Raw genomic sequence first — 18112 nt, forward strand, 5'->3', positions numbered from 1 at the left:
CTTAACCCGGGTAAGGCCTGTTTTTTCCTACAGATTACTTATGAAAAGGCCTTTTTAAAGTGCTTTACCAAGGGGGAGGCCAAAAACATTGCCCAAAGGGCCACCATTAAAGAAAACAATAGCTGATTAAAGAAGAGACCACAAATATTGATTTGAAAAAAGGGTACTTGTTTCCTAGCACGGCGCCCATCGCATCGCGTACCGTAAGCCATAAAATGGTATGCGATGTTATGCGATGTTATGCGATGTCAGCCGATGTTATACAATTTTATGCCACATACAATGGTATACGATTTAAAATTGTATAAGCACCCTAATGGGTGTTTACAATGTTAAAAGCACCCCCATGCCACCCCCACTATCAACGACAACCCGAAGCGTGGCAATCTCAGCGGTACACATCCTCCGACCTTTTCATACCCCCACTATCCACGTCGGTGTGGAGTTGATTTTATATAGTGTGGCGAGCGCAGCGAGCCACTGAGACCGAAGCGTGGCAAGCGGACACGGAATACATGTAAAGTAATATGCGTCCCCTCGGCGGGGCTCGCTGCGCTCGCCACACTATATAAAATCAGTGCGCCGACGTGGATAGTGGGGGTATGAAAAGGTTGGAGGACACGTACCGCCACCCCTCGCGGGCTCGCTGCGCGCGCCACTCTTCGGGTTGGCGTTGATAGTGGGGGTGCATTTAACATTGTAAGCACCATTAGGGTGCTTATACAATTAATTGTATAGGGTGCTTAAATCGCATTGCATGCGGCTATATGGCATGCGATACAATGCATAAGATGCCATACGACTTAAAATCGTGGGCGCCGTGCTAGGAAACAAGTACCGAAAAAAGTTTGTGCTTTTTAGTCCCAAATATTCAATATGAAACCTATTCAAAAGTGTCCTCACACAAGACATGTGAAAACTGTTTGCAGTGTACCTGAGCCATTGGTGTGCCTAGACATGTAAAAAGTGCACATAAACATGTATAAAATGCAATGCTCCAATCAGCTCTGTTTTTCAAATACACCAGATTGGGAGCATTTCCGCTACCCCTCAACCCGGTAGCATCCTCGGTTTAACCCTAGTAATTACCTGGGTTGGATTGCAGGGGAATCCAAACCGGGTTATTTGACATGGGAGCATTTCCACTAGCAGAAAACCTGGGTTGATGCGCATCCACGCAGAAATTACCGGGTTATTTCTGCTAGTGGAAAATGGGTATTATTAAATCACCTTGGGCCTAAGCACATGTGACGTAATCAGCTTTCGTATGCACAAATCCATAGCTCTAGGCGCTTATCCCGGGATCTCTGGTGTAAAACGTGAGGAAAAGGGCTTATTATGGAAGCCTTCCCGCCAAAACGAGTCCCACACATATTTCCAGGTCACCTATTTACTGCCTTTTGGAAATTAACCCATATTTATTAGAACAGTGGTTCTCAAACTCGGTCCTCAGGACCCCACACAGTTCACGTTTTCCAGGTCACCCGACATGCACACTCATTACCGACTGACGCATTTTAAGGTGGAGCTAATTATTTCACTTGATTCTGTCAGGAGACCTGCAGAACGGGATACGGTCATTAGGTCTACAGCAACTAGGTCATTAGGTCGACACAAGCATTAGGTCAACAGTCAAAAGGTCGACATGGGGTTTTTCACTGTATTTTGATCCGATGTGCCAATAGGCGGTTTTTCGTGCCCTACCATCCATTAGGGTGTGGAAGATTAAAATAGTGGGCCGAGGGTAGCGAGCGAAGCGGTGCACTTCAAACTGTGTCCATGTCGACAGTGTTGACATTCGAGTCAAAAAAACAGTGAAAACCCCATGTCAAATTTTTGACTGTCGACCTTGCCCATGTCAACCTAATGCTTGTGTCGACCTAGACCCATGTTGACCTTGCTACCTGTCAATCAAATGATCCACACCCCTGCAAAACATGCACTGTGTGGGGCCCTGAGGATGGGCTTTGAGAACCTGTGTTTTAGCCGATATTGGACAATGCCAACAAATGGAAGTTAAATGCTGCTGAAGATGTCTCAAGTGTCTAATTTGCGTTCTTGGGTCTGTGAATGACATTACATTTCCAAATAGAGGTTGAAAGAGTTAATTAGCTTTACAAAGTAAGCAAACCATATACCCTGCACATCATTGAATATACTACGACTTAATTGTGTTACAGTTCTATAAAATCAAGGTGTGTGTCTCCGTGCAAAGCTTATGTGGGACAAAATTCCATTAAACAAATGTGGGGTTGTTCTGATAGGAAAGTAGGGGTGGAGATCATCGTGATCGCATCAGGGTTTTAAGCCTTTGAGGGTCCCTCCCTGTAACCATAGGTACCGATTTATGTTTTTGCTGGTGGGTACTCAAGCCAAAAATATAGGGGAGTGGCTTCATGGGAAAGGGGCGTGGCCACAAAATAAAACTGATTTATATTACGCAGCACAGTTGTCTCCAATATTCAAATAACTGCAACAGTGCCAAATACATAAATGCCCCCACAGTGCCAAATATATAAATGTCCCCACAGTGCAGGTACAAAAATCCCCCCCACAGTGCAAAATACATAAATGCCCCCACAGTGCCAAATACATAAATGCCCACACAGTGCAGGTACAAAACTCCCCCCCCCCCCCCCACAGTGCCAAATACATAAATGCCCCCCACAGTGCAGGTACATAAATGCCCACACAGTACCTGTGCCAGCGACGAGGGAGGGGGAGTGCAGTGGGACACGGGCGGGTGGGTGCTCATCAATTTCCGTGGGTGCTCGGGCCCTCAAGCACCCACAGAATCGGCACCTATACCTGTAACCTGTATGTACTGCACCTAGAAAAATAATTTACATTTGCATGTTGAGTAAGTATATTTTACATTTCATTTACATTTCAAATACTCATATCGGCACCCTCCTGTGTTTTGACCTCACCAGGTTTATCGCCAGAGACCCCGGCAAATAAACTTGGTGAGGTCAAAACACAGTGAGGGTGCTGAGGTATTTAAAATGTAAAATGTCTGTAAAAATGCGAGCAAGTCTTCCACAACTCTGCGATAGAATCAGGCTGATCAGGCACAGTTCCGATGTCACAGGCCCTCCCTTAAAACACCTGGGCACATCTGCATTTTTCCAGACAATCCCTGAAAACAGCACCACCACCAGTATGTCCGCCATATTGTAAGTGGATCCGCCTTTATATATTTTGCCTATTTCTGACGCTATTTGGGCTTGCCTATATGCCCTGTGATCTGCAATAAAGCATTTGATGAATAAATAACCTTCATAGTCCAAGCTATCGGGCATCTGCTTAGAATATGCACCGCGACTAAGCCGCCATGGCAACTGAATCTATGCAGGAAAAATGCAGATGCCGCCTTTAGCTTGCCCCCAAAACAGAGTAACTGTTTTTTCCTAACCCCTCCGGTCGATGCTACCAAATACTAGCAGCCGGTCAGTCATACTTTGTGGGTGCTCGAGCGGATCCAGGAGATGATGTGGGGGGATATTTGCCACCTCCAGATTTTCAGAAGCCTCCCAACCGTTCCAAGAGGGTAAGCAAGTATAAAGTATGAAGAGCCGGACTGCCACAACATTAGAACAGCAAAATGTGCAAATAGAATGAAAGGGTATAAATTGAGGGCAAATCTTGAATGTGTGTTGAAAAAAAAACCCATTTGACCATGACGTCCTTTTGTACCTGTCTGCGTAATGCATGCTAACCATATGGGGCAGAAGTGGCACTTCTAGAAGTGCTTCTTTGGCGGGAGCTGCTGTGGTTGGACAGCAGATCCAGCTGCTGTCCAATCAAGCTTCTGGAAGTGCCGCTTCGGCTGTCACCTCTACCCTAGCTGCCCCGTCCGGTGTCCCGGCTCCCCTCTCCCTTGGTGAGTATAATCGGCTGCCGGAGGTGGTAGTGCAAAAGCTCGGTTGTCAGCGGCCATCGTCGTGGGGAGTGTCGGCTGTTGGTGGCTGTGTGTATGTGTGTGTGGGGGGGGGGGGGGGGCATTGGGTAGTTGCTGTTCCAGTGCCTTCACAGCCACCACCACACGTCACTTGGCTCCTGTCTGCAGAGGAGTCTGCATTTTGGTGTCACCCCCTGGTATGGTGACACCTGGGAGCATCCTCTGTCCCGATTGTAACACCACTGCCTCTAGGCCATACCCCAGAGTTTTCTGGGGCATGTAGTTTTGGACATTCTGGATTCCTCACAGCTGCTGGCTATCACACTTTTATTGCTTATCGTTATCACTGGCATATTACATTTTATAGGCTTTATTTCTGTTATAATATGGACTCAATCAATGGTGTATTACAAATGCATGGTAATTTTTACGGTCCACTTACAGTATATGTTAATGACTTATTATAAATTGTATAGAATTTATAGGGTCGATTCTATTCAAAACAATGTGAATAGCGCCAGGAGGGAGCTCCCAGTGCCATTTTAATAAGAGCTCTGCTACCGCGGACTTTGGAATAGAATCAACCCCTTTGTATCTTAGAGATTTCAGTTAAAATTTCAATTTCGAAAAATCCTCAGCATGATTTTTTTTTAAATAAAATTAATAATTTTTTTTTTCCGAACAAATGAAATTAATTATGTGTATTTCTCTAAAACACATGCACCATGTACCCGTAGATCTGCCAATGTGCAGAAGACTCTGGCATAATGTGATAGTCTATATGCTGTTGGAGAGAAGGGGGCCCGCATTGGTGGTAGCACGCAGGTCAGCTACTCTCTTAAAATGCCCCTGGAAGAGAAGGGGTGACGGACAGGATCCCGACAGTCATTTACCCAACGTCGGGATCCCGACAGTTAAAATACCGACACACGGGTTCCCGACGGCCACTGGCTATTCTCCCTCGTGGGGTCCACGACCCCCATAGAGGGAGAATAGAATCTCTTATCCCTAAAGCAGTGGGTTAGAGACCTACCCCCATGCTTCTTCCCACCCAGAGTCTCCTGCTGTACTCTGTATACAGCAAAATGGAGGCTTCTTTATAGAGAGCCCATCACTGAGTCTCTATCCATGATTTTTTATGGTTGTGTCTAGATCCACCTCTGTTTTGTGACCAGGATATGACGTTAGGTGAGGGCGGAAGTTGTTAGATGCCCTCACAGAGTTCCTTCTTGTATCTGTAATTTAGGTAGGTGTAGGCTATTTTCTTTTATTTCATCCGGATTGTTCCCTCGTGGGCTTGATTGATACGCCACAGATTTATATCCCCCTTCAGGTATATGTGAACCCTGTGCATGATGGGAAAAATACAAAAACAGAAGTGGATCTAGCAGCAACCATTTTTTTTATACACAAGTATATAAGTTATGGTGTTTAGTCTGTAATTTCAGCTGTGACATTCAAAGCAGCACATTCCATTTCTTCCTGATACTCCAGCTCTGCGCAGTCTCTTATCAATAACCAACACTCCTTAAATAAAACAGGCAGGACAATGCATTGTTACATGGAGCAGCTTCTGCCTCATTTCTTGGTCTTTCATGCACTGTAGCAGCACAACACAGTCACAAGCAGACAATACCTTGGGCAGATGCTAAACGGGTATCTGAAGCATGAAATATAAGACCCAGGACATCTCCGACAGATGGGATGCTGTAGAGATGTGGTTTAGTGCTGGATAGCATTTACTAAAGCTGCCGTCCTGCATTGGATGAAATATTTGTGTTCTATTAAAGTGAAGCCATGATATACAGTCATTTCAACAAAGTACCCTCTGGTAAATAAGCATGTGATCACAAAGGCGTGTAAAAGAATGGAGATCAATTTTGCAATAAATGCAGCAGTTTGGCCGTTAAGTTTCTTTTGATGCTTTGCTAATGATATGGAAATATGGATGTTATGCAGTACTAAAAATACTTTATTTGGATGCAACATACTGTTTAAGTCCTTAATTTTGCACACTTGGGGGGTAATTCTGGTTGACTCGCAATTCTGCGAATTTTGCAGCTTTGTGACTTACTTAAACACCGCCCGCCGCTGCACCGCGAATGTCCCCGAAGGCAATGGATGTTAATAAAATCCATTTGCAGCTTGCGTGCGGGGGTGAAATCACTCGATGGTCACTGACCATCACATGAATTTGCCAGGGCTCATAGATCTAAGTCAGTCTCTGCTGACCTTAAATCTGCAGCGCCTGTAGCGGAATAGGGCAGCAGCTGACATCAGCTGCCGGCACCCGCCTCACCTGAAAAACTTCATGGGAACGCCCATGATTCAATGCACCCACGGTGCACCCATGGGCGCGACCGCTGCTGTGTGCGAGTGGCCAGCAAGTAATCCATTCGCTGTGCCCGCTCGTACGAAGGGGCAGCAAATGCGCATAAATGCTTATGCGCAGTCTCTAAAAATCGATCCCATGTGAGAACACACAGGGGAGTGAATGGATCAGAATTTGGGCCTTGATGTACACCACAAAACGCCTTTCTTTTACACCACTACATTTGGGCAGTTCAGACACTTCACTTCATATTGCAATGTCTGCCCTCGGCTCTGATGCACTGCATACAGCAATTGTCATTCATAGTATGCCGCTTTATATGGTGCCACAAGGGATCCGCAGCTCCCAATTACAGAGCGCGTAAATTAATAAGCAAAACAGGAAACCACGACTTAAGGTATAATACAGTAGAGAACAAGTACAGGGTATATAGATATGGCTGCATCTGCCGACGGCTCTGAAATAAGTGTCAGGGTGGCAGAAAACCGCATGTGTTTCTGGGTTGACCCAGGAGTCTGTCTGCTCATGCACTGAGTGACGCGGGGGATGCTGGGAGGGAACCAATCAGATCCCTCTACAGCACTGATGGGGAAAGAAACCCATAGGCTTCTATGGGGTAATCTGCTTTTTCCCTAAAAACTATGGTTTTACCCCCTTTTCACATTAGTACATCAAGTCCAATTTGCAACAGGGAATTGTTGAACTATCCCTTTAGGGTCATCAATTGGGAGTCCCATACTAGCATTCATACTACCTTAATTGGGAGGAGCAGCAAATAATGCTGCTTTCTGTGCAGAAAGAACGGATTCTGTATGAAATCCGGACGGTCAAAATCCCTAACGGGTCATAATACCGACAAGGACAAAATCCCGACATTTAAAATCCCGACAAGGACAAAATCCCAACATTTAAAATCCTGACAGGGTCAAAATACCGACATATAGAATGTACAGGTGAAAATGTCAACATGACTTTCCGTCGACAGGTCGCGAGGTCGACATGGGTTTTTTCACTGTTTTTTACCCGAATGTCGACACAGTCGACATGGACACAGTTGGAAGTGAATCGCTGTGCTCTGCACACTATTTTAGTCTCCCACCACACCCTAGTGGATGGTAGGGCATGAAATACCACCTGTCGGCACATGTCGGGTCAAAAAACTATGAAAAAAACATGTCGACCTTGAGACCTGTCGACGGAAAGTCATGTTGACTGTTTCACCTGTATATTCTATATGTCGGTATTTTGACCTTGTCGGGATTTTAAATGTTGGGATTTTGTCCTTGTCGGGATTTTAAATGTCGGGATTTTGTCCTTGTCGGTATTATGACCCATTCGGGATTTTGACCCTGTCGAGATTTTGACCGTCTGGATTTAGACTGCATCCCGAAGGAACGGAGAAGTGCTCATAATTGAGTATAGAATATGGCATTGATTAGATAGACTTCTTACATATAAATCCACATAAATCAGTTGTTCCCAAATTCAGTATTTCCATTTTATGAGGATATCTGTCTGTGGAAACAGGTGCGATGATGCAGCCAAGTGGAGCTTGACTTGGGCATGACTATAGAAATTCTGAAACCATGGGCTGTTGTAGGTGCATGGGGACTGGCGTTAGCAAACACTGATTTAGATGGATAAAAACAATCTATGGGAACAAGAGCATTTTGCTTTCACATCATACCATTCCTCATTGGATATCAAAATTATTTCATAGTAACATCAATTTTATGCCCAGACTCGTGTGATCTGGTTTCGATAAAACCACCTTCCATAGTTTTGGTTTTGGATATGAATCTGGTTTCCTTAAAATGGCTAAAAACCTCTAAAATCAGGTAATATTAACATGTTTTTCTTCTTACTTTATTAATTTTATTAATTAAAAAATATTTATTTTTATATATTTTATATATATATTTTTTTAGTGAACGATGGCTTCAGGATCACCAGGAAGCGACTTATATGCCATTCACAACATTCCATTGTTAAGATCCAAGATCAGAACTTAGCTAGATGACCCTGTTCGACTTGGAACCACAAAGTTTAGATATGTTCCTTTTTCAGCAAAACCAAATTGCTCAACTCTAATGATGTTCAATTTTATAAAACATAGAAAAATATATTTTGATAAAAGCAATCCTTTCAGATTGAAATGGGCAAACAGACTTCTTCTAAATACTCAAAATACTAGTAAACAACAAAAACATTATAGCTTCCTCCTGCATAAAGCAGGTGTACATCGTTTAAGGTTGAGTTTAAAAAAAGGTTTCAAATTGGGCAAACAAATCCTCGGCCAGTTATCTCTTTATAGCTGAGAGCTGGTTGGTGCTCATTTGGCAATCTTTGTAAATAAAAGTCCTAGAAGAGTTCATGTGATTCTATGGCAAATTAAGTCTTTCACCCCAACAGAAGTCAAGGCTGCTCAAGGATGCCTTTTTTTTCGCGCACTGTCCTGATTAAAAGACATTAGCTATTTCAGGTAGGGTGACCATGGGTGCCAGTGAGATCAGAACCATTCACCAAAGATGTGCAAGAGGTTTTTGCCATGAAAGAAAAAATGTTTTGAAGGGCTAAGAAGGTCGTGATGGGGGATGACCTGTTAATGTTTCAAAAGCTTTTGTCATGGAGTCCAGTGGTTTGTATCTGTGCTTGCTCCCTGACCCAGATATAATCTTCTGGATGGGAAGGGCTCTTCTTGTAAAGAAGTTTTCAAAGCAAAAGAAAGCCTCTGTGGCCTTCATTATGCTGTATTTAGACAGTATAGAATACAGAGGGGGATGGGCGCAGCGGAACATTCCTACAACCAGTTGGAAAACATTGAAAGCTTTTATGACAAATATGTATTATTGTGTTGAAATTGTAATATCTTTTTTCATCTATCTATATTTTTTTTATATGTTTAACTAAAAAGGCTTTTTTTTTCATTAGAAAATATAAGAATTACAACCGTGAGTTTCTACAATCAGTGGTGTATCATTTTTCCAATACTTACCCTCTGCAGTTCAGTGGCCGCGGCAGGAGCGTTGCCGAGATCCCAGAATAATGGGGTGGTGGACATATTTCCGAGGATCTGGCCAATCTGCCAGGGCTCAGACTTCACTGTGCTGCCGGCCAGAAAGATGTGCACCGCACCATTTATCTGGAGGTTTGCGCTGTAGTGCTAAGACCCTGCTGCTCCCGGCAAAGAGGAGGGGGCCCGGCCGGAGGAGGCTGCACACGGGCCTCCTCCTCTCTTAAGACGCCCCTGTCTAAAATGTAATATGATGTGTGCCAAACTGCCCCACTTGGCACACCATGTACCATATGACTGAGCATCTTATTCACTCACAGAGGTAAATTTACTAAGTTGGGAGCTCTAATTCAGATGGGATGTTGCTAACGGCAACCAATAAGAGTCTACAGTATCTATTATCTTCAAGAACAGTGGTTCTCAACCTCGGTCCAACAGAGCACAGTTTCCAGGTCACCCGGCAGGTGCACAGGCGCACTCATTATTCACTGGCACATTTTAAAAGATCACAGGTTGAGCTAATTACACTATATGGAAGAAATTCATTGGACACCACATTTCAACGGAAACCATGCGTTTATTTACAATCAATAGGGGGTAGGTCCACCTTTTGCAGAAATAACAGCAGCTACTCGTCGTGGTAAACTTTCCACAAATTCGTGTAGCACACATAGTGGGATATTGTGTCATTCCTCCTGCAGTACAGTCACCAACTGTGGTAGTGTAGAAGAGCGAGGCGAGGCGAGCGCGACCACAACCTGCGCTCAAGTTCATCCCACAGATGTTCTATGGGGTTCAAGTCAGGGCTTTGTACAGGCCACGCTAGTCGGGTGACGCGATTTTCATCATACCACGCCATTGTAGCCCTCGAAACATGACACGTCGCATTGTCGTCCTGGAACGCACAATCATCGTTCCCATAGAAACGCCACAACGTAGGTAACATGGAGCTATCCAGAATATCTCGGTAGGTCGCCGATGTCATGTTCCCATGCACCTGTCACACCATGCCAGCAGAAACAACCCCAGAACATGATGCCTCCACCTCCAAATTTTACTGTTGGCACTACACATTCGGGTAACAGGTGTTCTCCAGGCAATTGCCATACCCACACTCTCCCATCTGATCGAAACAATGTGAAGCGTGATTCATCGCTCCATAGAACTTGTTTCCATTGCTCCACCGTCCAGTTTTTCCACTCCTTACACCAACAAAGTCTCTCTTGTGTATTGGTTTTTGTGATCAGAGGCTTGTGAACTGCCATCTTAGTAAATTTACCACACAATAAAATGCATCTTATTCACACTACAAAAACAGCTGGATACTGTATAGCTCAACCGCACTGATCAATCTGATGTGAGTGAGGCGCCTGTATGTGAATGAGACTGACGAAGTACGAAGTGCTACAATAACCACCACAGATCCTATGCTGATCTATTGTGCTTCGTATGGGACTTTAGGGTCTATGTATTAACATTTGAGTGCCAATATCTCTGTCCTAGATATGCAAACCATCCACTAAAAATATAGCAGCACCACTCACATTTGTTATATAAAGTCAAATAAAAAATGTGATGTAAAAAAAAAAGATGATATTATCCTATATAAGGTAAATATTACAGGTCATTATGACGAATAAAAATGTTTGCCGGGCAATTTTCACACCTATTTTATCAAACTTACTCAGTACTCAAAGGGTTAAACCTTGGAGAAGAGAGATAAAGTGCCAACCATCCATCTCCTGCTGTCTTTCAAACACAACCTTTAATTTGGCAGTTCAGACCTGATTGGCTGGTACTTTACCTCCATTCACTTTATCTCTCACTTTAAGGCTAAGTACATAGGGGTAGATTTATTAAGCTTGGTGAAGTGATAAACTGTCGGCCACTTTTTCGGGTTTTGGTTTTGGATCTGGATCTCCCTTCGTGTTTTGGATCTGGATTGGTTTTGGCAAAACCACCCTTGTGGGTTTTGGTTTTGGATCTGGATTTTTATGAAAAAATGCTAAAAATGGCTAAAATAACAGAATTTGGGCCTGTTTTTGCCCCTAAAGTATTATTGACCTCAATAACATTAGTTTCCACTCATTTCTAGTCAATTTTGATCACTTCACAGCTCACAAAATTGTTTTTATTTACTGTAGTTGGGCCAAAAGGTTATACCGAGGTAGCTGGATGACTGAGCTAAGCGACAGCAGTCGGCATCACATACATGTGGACCTTACACTTCCAACCTGGCACATCTTGGAAGCAGAGCGGCACTGCAGAAAAAAAAGAGAAATGCTCCAAAGAGCAAAAAATACAAAGAGGTATCAGCCTTGTCATGACTGGTGGTAGCAGCTTCAGCACTTCTATCAGGTTGCTGATCTCCCACTATCTCCCTCCATCATCCTCCAAAAATGTGTTTTTATTTTATTTATTACTTTTATTTATTTTCCTTACTTTACACTGGACACAGCCCCTTGGACACTGGACACAGCCCCTGGACACTGGACACAGCCCGTTACCCTGGACACAGCCCCTGGACAATGGACACAGCCTCTGGACACAACTCCTGTACACTGGACACAGCCCCTGTCACACTGGACACAGGCCCTGTCACACTGGACACAACCCCTGTACACAGCCCCTGTACACTGGACACTGCACCTGGACACTGGACACTGCACCTGTACACAGCCCCTGTACACTGGACACAGCCCCTGTCACACTGGACACAGGCCCTGTCACACTGGACACAACCCCTGTACACAGCCCCTGTTCACTGGACACAGCCCCTGTACACTGGACACAGCCCCTGTACACTGGACACAACCCCTGTACACAGCCCCTGTACACTGGGCACAACCCCTGTACACTGGACACAGCCCCTGTACACAGCCCCTGTACACTGGACACAGCCCCTGTACACTGTACACAAACCCTGTACACTGGACACAGACCCTGTCACACTGTACACAGGCCCTGTCACACTGGTTACAAGCCCTGTCACACTGAACACAGCCCCTGTACAGCCCCTTGTACACTGGCCACTGCAGCCCCTGTACACTGGACTTGTGTACAGCAGCCCCTGCAGACCCTAATCGAGTGAGCAGCAGCAAAATAATATATTATTATTATAGCACAGCACACAGCACAGAGCACAACCACCCTCTTCCCTCTCATATGCTGGAGTAAAGATCGCGTGCGTCTTATATAGAATCCAGATCCTGCGAGAATCCGACAGAGCGATGATGACGTTTTGCCTCGTTTTTGGTCCGGAATTTAGGCGCGAACTCCCGAGCCGGCTCGGATCCAGTCTCGGATCGCGATATTCGGCTCTTTCGGATCCCGGAGATCCGGACCCGCTCATCTCTAGTTTTAATCACTGACCAATCAACTCCTACCTGTCATTTTTCAAACCAAGCCTGTAACTTCACAGGTAGGAGCTGATTTGCTGGTGATAAAAAAACAGACAGTTTGTCACTTCACCGAGCTTAATATATCTACCCCATGGTCCCCTTTGTATGATCAGCATCTTTAGTACATTGTAAGGGCTGTTTCATGGCATCTGCGACGCAAGTAAGACTCCAAATTTCAAGAAAAAGTTGTAATCCCTCCAGAGTCCAGAAAAGTTTTTAAATTCTGATCCTTGTTATCTCCCCCAGGGAAACCATACGAGCACTTCCATTCAGAGGCAACTTGTTCATTTAAACCTGAGTACGGAGCACTTTTTACCCCCGCTGTGTTAATTATGCCATAGTTCCAGCTGATTGCAGTACGCAAAGTTTAAGGCTTCCGTTATTTATTTACTGACTACATTAACCAGAGAGTCTCCTTTGTTTTATCTGCCTTCCAGAGACGGCATGATGTTAAAGTGTCTGGATAGGGGCACACACTATAAACCCCACACCGGGTTATATCTAGAATGTTGTATGTTTTCATTTTATTATAAAAAACACTTTAATAAAGAATTGTAAGTTTACGCCAATAAACAATGTCATCAGTGTATTGTAGTTCTCAGTGTTAATTGCTTGTAATGAATGATCCATTCATTGATGTGATATAGGCCCCCTATTCTGGTTCACTTGCAAAGGCAAATTCCTTCTCAAATGGACAACACCACATGCACTGTGGGGGGGGGGGGGTGCAGATGTAAACAGGTGCAGAGAGAGTTAGATTTGGGTGGGGTTCTACTTCAAAGTGAGATCTATATTGCAGTGTAGAAATAAAGCAGCCAGTATTTACCCTGCACAGAAACAAAATAGCTCACCCAAATCAAAAGCTCTCTTCTTTTCCTTAGCGAGTGAACCAGAATAAGGGCCATCAAATTTGACAGGAGATATGATCCCGTCTGTGCTTACACAGTAGGGATACTTTTTGCCAGAAGCCAATTGACATACCAGTATGGTTTTTAGATTGTGGTAGGAAACCAGAGTACCCAAAGGAAACCCAAGCAACCACAGGGAGAATATACAAACTCCACACAGTTAGGGCCATGAAGGGAACTGAACCCATGACCTCAACGCTGTGAGGCAGTAATGCTAACCATTACCTGTGCTGCACTTCTCCAATCTGTATAAAAAGGCAGGTCATGGAGAAATGAGATATTTCCCCAGTGATGCCGTTGTCTTATGGATATTTATTTATTTATTAAGTTTCTTATATAGCGCATACATATTCCGCAGCGCTTTACAGATAATAGTTAAAAGTAGGGGGAGAATATACAGACTCTGCACAGTTAGAGCCATGGTGGGAATTGAACCCATGACCTCAGCACTGTGAGGCAGTAAAGCTAACCATTACACCGTCCGTGCTGCACACAATACAAACGAATGTATGGTACACACTAGACGATATCCCAAAATGATATTGACCGTAATTGGAGATGTTGGAGATTACCTGTTTGCTAGGCTGCAAACATACTCAGCCTAGACTACAGATCTGAATCAGGCCCACACTGTCCATTTCTCCTTGCACAATTGTTCCCTCCCTGTCAGGTTAGCTGTGTTCCTATAGATGGTTGACAATGCTGAGGTCAGGCCTGGGCTGCTCCAGGACATTTATTTGCTACCTTTAGCCGATGCCAGTTCTAGATTTTGTAATGTGTTTTGCATCATTGTTCTGTTGAAAGACAAACTTCCAAGTTTGTGGTGTTTGGCAGAGGACAGCAGGTTTTCATCCAGAATTCCTGTGTAATGTGTTCTTCTATCCACTGATCCTGAAAACATTGTTCTCCCTGCCACTGAGCAGCATCCCTATAGATTGCAGTGCCACTACTTTGCTGTGGAATCCCTGCAGCTCAGTGCCCTATAGTATGTGCACTATCCTCTCGTGTAGTGTGATGTCACAGATTGCCATGCAGTAGTTAAGGTGGCCATACACATGCAGATTTATCTTCAGATCTGGCTGGTTGAAACAAAAACCTGGTTATGGAGCAAATGACAGTTGACCATTTGCTTGAAAATGCTGGAAAACTGATAAACTGTCACTCATCCATAACCATGTTTTTGTTCCAACCAGCCAGATCTGTAGATAAATCTGCAAGTACATTTCTAGATAACCAGTTAGGTTTATGCTTAAGGTTCTTTTAGGCTCCGTGGCAGACCTAGATGCATTAACTGTTCTGGGGGCCACATCGCAACCAGCAGCAACATGGCAACATCCAACAAGGTCCAATGTCTACTTCTCATAGCACCCGCCTTCATTAATAACCTAACAGCACCCCCTTCAATATTTACCTCCCATACAACCCCACTTCATTAATCACCTCATGTGTCGACCTAAAGCTCATGTCCACCTAATGAATATGTCAACCAATTTCATGTGTCAACCTGATGCCTGTCGATCCCGTCTCGGGCTGCTTCTCACCTGTCATTGCTCCCAGCCTCCTTCCTAGGATGGGCCCTCTCAGTCTCCGCCATTCCTGGGAATGCCACACAGAGAAGTTCTGCAGGCTGTTGGGAGATGTAGTATAAGATGGATACACGTATGACTCTATTTACACAAATCACATAGCTAAACTACAACTCCCAGCATCTCCCTCGGTACTATGCGATGCACATCCAAGCTGTAATAGCAACTATGCCGTACTATAATAAAAAAAATTAACCAACCCACCTAAGGGGGTAGGAACTGGAGGCGCTCAGCACAGGTAGATTAACCTAGCTGCTGCTAATAACAAGGTAGTTAGTCCGGTATCAAAGTAAAAACCAAAAAGAAAACCAAAAAAGCAGCACTTCCATATAAAGAAAAATGAAAAAATTGTATTGACTTTTCAATAGTAAATTCCAAAGTTTAATATAAGCATATCATAAAGCACACCATGGTAATTCATACTGTAGTAAAAATATATATTAAAAAAAAGTATATGCAACACCCACTGATTTCCAAATTGCCTGGAGAGTCCGTTCCTAGATCGGCCCCATCTAATTAATAGATGTTAGTAGATAATTACCACCCCGGAATTCAATGGCAAAGCATCCTATTTCATTTGGTGGTACAGCAGGAATGGAGTGGGGCATACAAGACCCAGGCACCATTTCTGCTGTACCTCCAGTGCAAATTCGGTTAATATTCCCAACTACAGGCCTATCGCATGAAGCCCAAAATGGACTAGGACGCCTTGCCATCGAATTCCGGGGTGGTAGTTCTCTACCAACATCTATTAATTTGATGGGATTCTTTTGATGTTCCATCTCTGTGGGGGATTTTGGTGTGGGTATTCTGGATGGGGTCGGGTTTCTGGACGGTGTCAGAATTCCAGTGTCGGGATCCTGACCGACGGGATCTCGATCACTCGTATTTTACCTGCATCCCCATTTTTCACTCCCATGCTTTGTTCATAGTTTTTTCAAAGGAGTTAATAAAAAAGGGTCAAAAAAGTTATCTGATAGGATATTTTTTGTTTTATTCTCTATGTTCAACATCCTGACAGTCGGAGCCCCAGGCAGTTTTCAGCGGACAGTAACTCAACTGTCGGAATTTAATGTTCTGGCTGTCAAGTGTTGGAAAGTCCACGGATCAGCTGCGGATTGTCGAAAAACCTCAGTGAATTCAACAGGCTGTGGTAGTTTCTAACAAAACTGACTTAATTCAATGCTGTTGGTAATGGCAGAATTGAATAGGCGAGTGCCCCTATTTCCACCAGCGGAAGTTGCAGGAAACAGATTGAATACCCCCTACAGTATATCTTTTGCTGTTTCATCTTCATTTAATGCTGGAACTGAACTTCCAGTTCCAGACGTGCCCTGTATCCCTGTGCATGCTCAGTAACCCTTATCACTGGATATTTTATACTGTGGGAATCCATTGTAGCTTATCTACTGCAGTGATAACTTATTATTAAATTGTAATGAGTGAAAATTTTTATGGTTGTGATAAAAACAAAGAACAATGTTGGCAATGATGATGATGGTCACCTCCAACAAAAGTATCACAGGAAAATATTTGCAATATTTCACAACATTCAGCAAGCCTATTATACATACAGATGTAGCCACGCTCATCTATCCCGCACCAATCGCCACATACTGTACGACTCCCGCGGCGATTGGAACAATCTCATTGCCATGCTTGTGTGTGTAATTTGCTCCCGCTGCTCATAAAAATGCACTGAGGGGCAATATCGCACCGTACCATTTCTGAGCCCCAGGTGTGAATTTGGCGTGACAAACAGGAGCGAACAGTGATGATCAGGGATAAATTAGCATGGCTACATCTGAAAGTGCCCAAGGTCATGGTTTCAATTCCCACCATGGACCTAACTGTGCGGAGTTTGTATGTTTTCCCATTGATATAGATTGGGGAAGGACCGCGCTTTTTTTTGTATTGGCAGCTCCGTTATTTATAAGTAATGAAAAAGGGGGTTAATGGAGCGCTCTATGGTTAATGTAAAAATAAGTAAACATACAATGATGATGGAAGTATTGTGTAAAGAAAAATGATGATGACAGAGAAATTGGCGAAAGATAAATAAATAAAATAAAAATAAAAATAAAAATAAAATAAAAACGGATATAAACAGATAGAATAACGAGTGGACACCTGTAAAGAAAATAGTGGGTTAAGAATTGGAATTTCCAATGTTTACACTCTTTACGTGAAATTTTGTGGAGTTGCCCGTCCTATCTCACCCTAACTATAAGCCGGCGGCGCAGCACAGAGGCTGCGATGTTAAGCCGCGGCTGTGTGTACCTTCTCCCATGTGGCAGCGGGGATGCAGCTGTCAGGTCCCGTTGTTCGCCGGCGTCCCGGCACGGCTTCTGATGATGTTCTTACTGGCTGCTGGGTACTCAGAGGGGATGAGGCAGGTGGGCTCTGGATCTGTTGGGTCTTACAATGAGCCGACGGCACAGCACAGCGGCTGTGAGATGATTGTCACCGTGGCTCTTGTTTCTTCCCCGTATCACAATGGGGTTGAAGCTTCCGGGTTCTGTTCAGCCGGCGTCCAGGCACAGTCTCAGAATCTGCAGCTGCTTGGTGTAGGGATAGACGATGGGGTTGTTCTCTATTCTCTGTCCAATGCGTTTCATGCCGCATGGGCACTTTTTCAAGGATCCTTGAAAAAGTGCCCATGCGGCATGAAACGCATTGGACAGAGAATAGAGAACAACCCCATCGTCTATCCCTACACCAAGCAGCTGCAGATTCTGAGACTGTGCCTGGACGCCGGCTGAACAGAACCCGGAAGCTTCAACCCCATTGCGATACGGGGAAGAAACAAGAGCCACGGTGACAATCATCTCACAGCCGCTGTGCTGTGCCGTCGGCTCATTGTAAGACCCAACAGATCCAGAGCCCACCTGCCTCATCCCCTCTGAGTACCCAGCAGCCAGTAAGAACATCATCAGAAGCCGTGCCGGGACGCCGGCGAACAACGGGACCT

This window comes from Crinia signifera, chromosome 19 (assembly GCF_055691185.1).
Source record: "Crinia signifera chromosome 19, ASM5569118v1, whole genome shotgun sequence".
In the NCBI taxonomy this organism is placed as follows: Eukaryota; Metazoa; Chordata; class Amphibia; order Anura; family Myobatrachidae; genus Crinia; species Crinia signifera.